Source organism: Eptatretus burgeri, unplaced genomic scaffold (assembly GCF_056783735.1).
Source record: "Eptatretus burgeri isolate ZD-2024b unplaced genomic scaffold, Ebu_testis_v1 Ebu_testis_scaffold_1074, whole genome shotgun sequence".
NCBI classification, from domain to species: domain Eukaryota; kingdom Metazoa; phylum Chordata; class Myxini; order Myxiniformes; family Myxinidae; genus Eptatretus; species Eptatretus burgeri.
The window spans coordinates 7,183-14,364 of NW_028223023.1; positions in this window are offsets into that span (position 1 = coordinate 7,183).

Here is a 7,182-nt window from a genome sequence, read left to right on the forward strand (position 1 = left end):
TCTCCATATGACAAATTTGAGAATTGTCCTGCGTGTGAAAGACGGGGATTAAACACAGAGTCAAAAGCCTATAAACAATGTATATTCTGTGATTATCTTCTAATTAATGATAATAAAAAATATAAAAAGGAAAATAATTCTTTTAGATTTACACCAAAAATGAATTACTTTACAAGATTGATTAGAGAAATGAATGTAAAGTATGAGGATGATAACACACCTTTCCTTACAAGGGAAGAAACTGAACGTATAAGAGAAATGTTCAAAGGATTGTTGTTGTATATTATTCATGGATGTAATTTTCAGGGAAATATCAACACAAGATATTGTATAAATAAAATAATGGATTATCTTGAAATTAAACCTGAACTTAGGATAAAATATAGAGTTTCTAAAAAAGCTAATAATAAATTAAATAACCTGTTTTTCAAATATATAAATGAATGATTTTTTACCTATTTGGGAAAATAAGATAAAATTTAACAACCATAAAAATCTCCCAAATTCATTAAGATGTCTCATAGTTGGTTCAAGTGGATGTGGAAAAACCTGCTTACTTTTAAAAATGCTCCTCACTCCCAACTTTTTAGATTATGATAATTTAATAATTTTCACAAAGTCGAGTTTTCAACCAGAGTATCAACTACTCTCACAAGGTTTTAATGCTGGTCTTCAAAAAGAAGATATAATAGGTTTATTTAAACGTCAAAAAAACCTAAATGATTATAACATTGAAGATATAATTCAACTATTTTGTGATACACAGAGATGTAAAAAGAAATCAAATCTTATAACTTGTATTCTTAGTGATAATACGGATGATATACCGTCTCCCAAGATTTGGATAAATCAAAAAGAACCTCGTTATCTTTGATGATTGTGTTAATGAGAGAAACCAAACGGTAATGGATAGCTACTACACAAGAGGGAGACATTCTTCTTGTAATTGTATTTATCTTAGTCAATCGTACTTTCAACTTCCTCGTCGTTCCATCAGAAACAATGCTAATACTTTTATTTTATTCAAGTTAAATTCAATAGATATCAATAATTTTTGGAGAGATAATTGTTCTACATTATGTAGTAAAAAGAAATTTGAGGATTATATGAAGCACACGACTGAAAAATATAAATATATTGTTGTGAAACAAGATGAGATATTAAGGGATATATTTTTTGTTTTATAAACAATTACATATATAAATGACAACTATTATTATAAATCTTGTGGGTAAATCTGCTTCTGGAAAAACTTTCATAAATCAAGGTTCTTGTGTAGTACAAATGAGAATATTGTAAATTTACTTAAAAACACCCCGTGATACGCATTGTATCAACAACAACTAGAGCAATAAGACCTGGAGAAGTAAAAGGTGAAGATTATCACTATATTTCAGTGGAGGAACATATGCGATTGAGGAATGAAGGACAAATATTTGAGGAGGTTTCTCTTGGTACAACAAAATATTCACATTGTAAGAGTGAGTTAAAGAAACTAAAATCTGGTGGTGTTGGGATATTAGAAACTAATCCAGAAGGAACGAGACAAATTATTAAATATCTGAGCGGAGTGAAGATTTTATCATTCGGTTTTGATGTTGATGAAGAAACTCAACACAAATGTATGAAAAGCAGAGATGCAAGGATTAGTGAAGAAGAAATTACAACTCGCATTAATGTTAATAAAGAATTTGATGAAATATTTAAAGAAAAGGATTTATTTGAACACATCTACTTGAATGATGAAGAAAAGGAAAATTTCCCTGTTGATCTTTACAATTCATTAAATGATATTTTACAATAAATAAATGGATACAAAAGAAAGAGCAAGAAGATTTAAGGAACATCAAGAGTTGGTTTCAAAAGTTGTAAAACAACAGGAAGACATAAAGAAGAAACGCAGACAGAAACTAACGGGCGAAGAAGCATTTGAAAAAAAACAAGAGAAATTTTTTAAACCACTTTTAAAAACTTCCCAAGAAAAAATGAAAGATGTTTCCACAGTTCCCACAGTAGAATATACTCCTAGAAAGCTTCAAATGTTAAAAGATTTCAGTCAAATGACGGAGGAAGAATTAGAGCATATTGGAGAATTAGAACATGATGAAGGTTTATTTCAACAACTGGAAGAGATTAATCAACCCCCTGATTATATTGTGAATGCTGTTCAAAACAATGAATATTCAGCAGATTCAAAAACCAAAGCAGGACTCATTCCAACAGAACAACCAGCAATATTTCATCTTGTTCAAGAAAAGGTATTGATATTTAATGATGAATTAAGGTTCTTAAGTTCTGCTCAACCCCCTGTTAAACTAACTCCGAGATTAATGTTTCTTCTCACAAAAGATGGAAGACAAGGTTCAACTGTGAGGGATGAATCAAAGTATATTGATAAACCATTGGATATGGAAAATAATGATGATAGAGTATATATTGATTTGCTGAACACTCTAAATTATAAGGTTATTCTTTCTGGTAAAAGTAGGAAGAATGAGAAGGAGAAACACATTATTCAGGCTTTAAGTATCCTTGGTTCAGGTATTAGTTTTCTTCCAAATGACCCATCGCAATTAGTTAATAGACTGTTATTGTTGTTCGGCAGTAAGAAGGCTGGAAATAACAATTGTTTTAATGAAGCATCAGCCATTTTAGACCAGTTGATGAACATGAAAATAATTAATAAATCTCAATATAAAGACATTTTAACTCATATTAAATAAGATGAGAAGCACAATCCTGAGTTTTAATTTCACAACAAGCGACCACACATCTTCATTCCCATACCCACTACAACTTGACACAACAAAAGAATATGAGGCATCTTTATTGTCCATGGAGACTTATAATACCTTATTTAATATAACCGAGAAAAATGACAAGTTTAGTTATAATCCGGGAAGTGGATACAAAACGATAACAGTCTCACCGGAGCATACGAGATTTCTCAAATATCTTCCGAAATTGCTCGTCTTATGAAAGAACAGGGTGATGAACCAAAAAATATTGTTATAAACATTCAAAAACATACTTCAAAATCAACGATTAAAGTTAAAAATAACTACAAGGTTGATTTCACAATTGATAATTCATTTAGAGAGTTATTAGCTTTCTCCTCAAAAAGATTGAAACTAATGGGACGTTTTACAGTGATAATGTCATTCAAATATCCTCAGGAATAAATTCGGTGTTAATTCACTGTGATTTGATTGATGGTGCTTATAATGATGGATTAAAAACAAATACAATATTTTCATTCAGCGCATACTCAACCCCAATTGGTTATAAATTCAATATGGAGCCTAAAAATTTGGTTTATCTACCTGTGTCAGGAAAAACCATACACAGAGTAAATTTTAGGATAACCGACCAAGATAATCGTGTGATCTCTTTTAATGGAGAAGTTATATCCATCAGAATTCACCTACGTGAAGTTTTTCAATAAATAAATACGATGGTTATTGTGAGGAAGCACGAGTTGGGAAAATATAAAATAATTACAGGGGATGGGATGTTCCTTTCCCCGTACTACAAGGGTGAAGGTATGTATCTTGGTAGAGGATACTATAAACCTAAGAGACAAAGGGGTGTCGGACATCAATTTAGAGGAGATGGGATAATTGATACTCTCATGGGTATTGGTTCAACTATTCTTAAACATAAAGACCTAATTGGTTCAACTGCTTCTGCTGTGGGAAATGTAGCAGGTGCTGTAAAGAGTATAAAAGATGCTCAGAAAGAATCTCATAAATTACAAGCAATAAAAGAAATTAAGAAAGGTAAAACTCAGTTGTCCCCCAAGAACGACAGAAAATAATTCAAATACTTGGATCAGGGTTTCAAAAGTTTTAACATCTTTTTTCCTAAATAAATACAAGTATGGAAGCAATTGATAGTATCTATGATTTGGATGATACTATTATTATCTCAAACTCCACTAAAAAAGAAGATTACTTCAAGGTAAATGCAATAACTGGAACAGACTGGAATACAAATGGTACAAAAAGTTTCGAAATAAATAATCAACAAACCTATTTGAATCTCTCCGAAAGTTTCTTGTTGTGTAAATTTAAATTCACTAAGGCTGGGAATAACACAAACGCTACACTTGTAAATGATTTCTTCTGGAAAATGTTTGATAGTGTGCGATTGTATATTGGAACACAAGAAGTTGAAGCGGTTGATTATGTCTCTGCTGTATCTGAAATGATGAAATTTACACTCTATACATTCAGTGATAGAATGGGAAAGGGGTCTGTCGAAGGTTTTATTCCTGATATGTCAACGGGAACAAACACAGACCCTGGATATATTCAAAGGAAAGGAATGTATAATGATGATACAAAAGCAGAAAATAGTTTTACTGTGGCAGTTCCTCTTAAAGGTATATTTGGATTTTGTGATTATGATAAAGTTCTGTATGGTCTTAAAATTAGATTTCAACTACAAAGGAATGATAATGAAAATAGATTGCTTTTTGGTGTTGGTAATGCTTTTGGTGATCAGAATAAATTTGTAATTGAGGAGATGAGTTGGTATATCAGTGAATATACTCCTAATCTTAAAACAGAAGAGATGTTGAATCGAAGACTTAACTCAAAAAAACCACTCAGTGTATCATACCTCAAAAGAAGATGTCAACACGTTAAACTCAATCAAACTACTTACACGTGGAATTTGGGTGTTCTGGAAGGAAAGCCACGATATCTGTGGATGATTTTTAAAAAGCCAGATGGTGATACTGCGACTGATAAGAATAATGCATTGAGTGATAATGCTAAGGTGAAACAACTTCGCGTTTCTCTAGATGGAACATTTTATCCACGAGATAGATTGGAAATTAATTGGGAAAAAAATGATTTTGCTGAAGCATACAAGTCTTACCAAAAGGTGTGTGAAAGTAATGGAAATAAAGAACCTATTTTGTATATGACAGCATTTAAAAGTTTGTATACAATCTATACGTTTGACCTGAGCGCTCAAAAAGAAACTATAAAGTCTAATCGCGTGGATACTTCCCTATACATTGAAAGAGGAGAGAGTGAAGAAGTTGATACATATTGTTTGCTTTTGGAAGAAACAGAATTGCAGATTAATACAGATAATGGTGTGATGATTAGTCTCACATAATTTTTTTGTTAAATAAATGAGTGGCAAAGTACCAACTGGGGTATATGTTAATCAAATCAATCTTCATAAACTATCATCTTGTGTTCAAAATCAAAAGCCTTGTACGATTAACGTTAATACAATTCAGAGAAAAGGAGCAGTAAGAATTGATGTTTTGCTCACAAGAGAACAGGTTAAAATCTTGAATGACACTGACTCACTTAAAATTAAAATGACAAAACCAATGTTGAAAAAATATTCAATAAGAGAGACGAGTGGAGGATTTCTCCCATTTCTAATTCCTTTATTTGCTGGTTTAAGTGCGGTTGGAGCATTGACGGGTGGTATTTCAACAGCGGTCAAAACTGCCAACGAAAGGAAGGCTCAACTCCAGGCTCAAAAAGAATTGGAAAGACATAACAAAGAGTTGGAGAAACAAATTAGTGGAAGTGGTGTAATTGTAGATTTTGCTGAAAAACTTGAAGGTCTGCCTGATAAAGCGAGATTGTTAGTTGGAGATATGCTTTCTTCTATAGCACAAGCAGGTGTAAAATTAACGAAAAGAGGTAATGGATTATATCTTTCTAATAAATAAATGAGCATTGATGAGTGGTTGAAAGAATTTGGAAAGAATACAACATCAAATTTACAACTTGCCAAATATTGTAAGAAATTAAAAATTCATAATGTGGTTATTTGTATGAGAGATGAATTAACAAATGTGTCGAAACATACAAAGAATATTATTATGAACTTAGAAGATAATGATGGGAACGGTTCTCATTGGGTTTGTATTTTTAATAGTCAAGACAAATATTATTTTGATAGTTTTGGTCTTCCACCACCTGTTGAAGTCATAAAATTCTTACAGAATGGTGTTTATCAAACATTTCAAGTCCAAGAATTAAATTCAAAGTGTTGTGGTCAATTATGTCTATATGTGTTATTTCAACTCAACAAAAATAAAAAATTTTATGATATTATTTTTAATCTAATATAAATGACTTATGTTGGTAAAGATGGTTCTATCTTTGGTGTATCTCAAGAACTGGATATTGATTTATCAAATTATTACACAAAGGCACAGGCTGAACGACATAAATATAATATAAACAAAAATATTAACATGAAAAATGTTTATAAATTAAAAAATTATCCAAGCCCGACTGACGCGAATGACTTGGTGAGATTAAGCGATTTATCACAATATATATACTTAAATAAAACGGCTGTGTATTCTAAAGATACAGAAGTGTTGATATTATCTCCAGGTCATACAGAATTCACAGTTCGAATTAAAATAAATTTTTATAAAGAAGGGCGTATCGTTTGTATGAGAATAGAACAATGGGGGTATGATATGAATGATTTAGGGTATAATTGGTCATTTAAAATTAACCTCGAAGACCTGGAACAATTAAATCAGTCTCGTAAGGAAGAATATTATCCACTTGGTATCGAGAATGAGTTTTGTGGAGCCACGATTAGTAAACAACAAATAAAAGAATTTAATAAGGGTAAATATAATAATGGTTTTGCCCTTGTTTATCTCATGAAAACAGAAAAACAGGATTATATATAATAAGTAAGGAAATACAAAATGATTTAACTATGGGAAGATGGGGAGGTGTTTCGTGCCATAATATTATTCTAACATATATTTCTAATACATAAATGACAGCAAGAAGGCTTCAAGAAAATTATCATTTCTGTGTCCAAGCATACCTTCAAGAAAAGGGTATTCTGTATTTTAATAAATATGTTCTACAACATAAGAATGAGGTATTTTCAATAAAAGATTGGCATTATGCTGATGTTGATAAACCAACAACTTTAGATTTAATTAGAATGTTAAATAATGAAAAAATTATAAGGTTAAGAAAAGGTAAGGCTCTTTTAGAAATTCAAAAGAAATTTTATTGGTATCCTGTTGTAAAAAAATTTATTTTGGATACAGGAATAACAAGAAATCCTGATGAATATATGTATAATATTCTATGGGGTGTAAACGATTCAAGTATAGTAAGGGATGAGGAAGGAGTTGAAGAAGAGAGGGAAGAGGAGGAAAAGGAG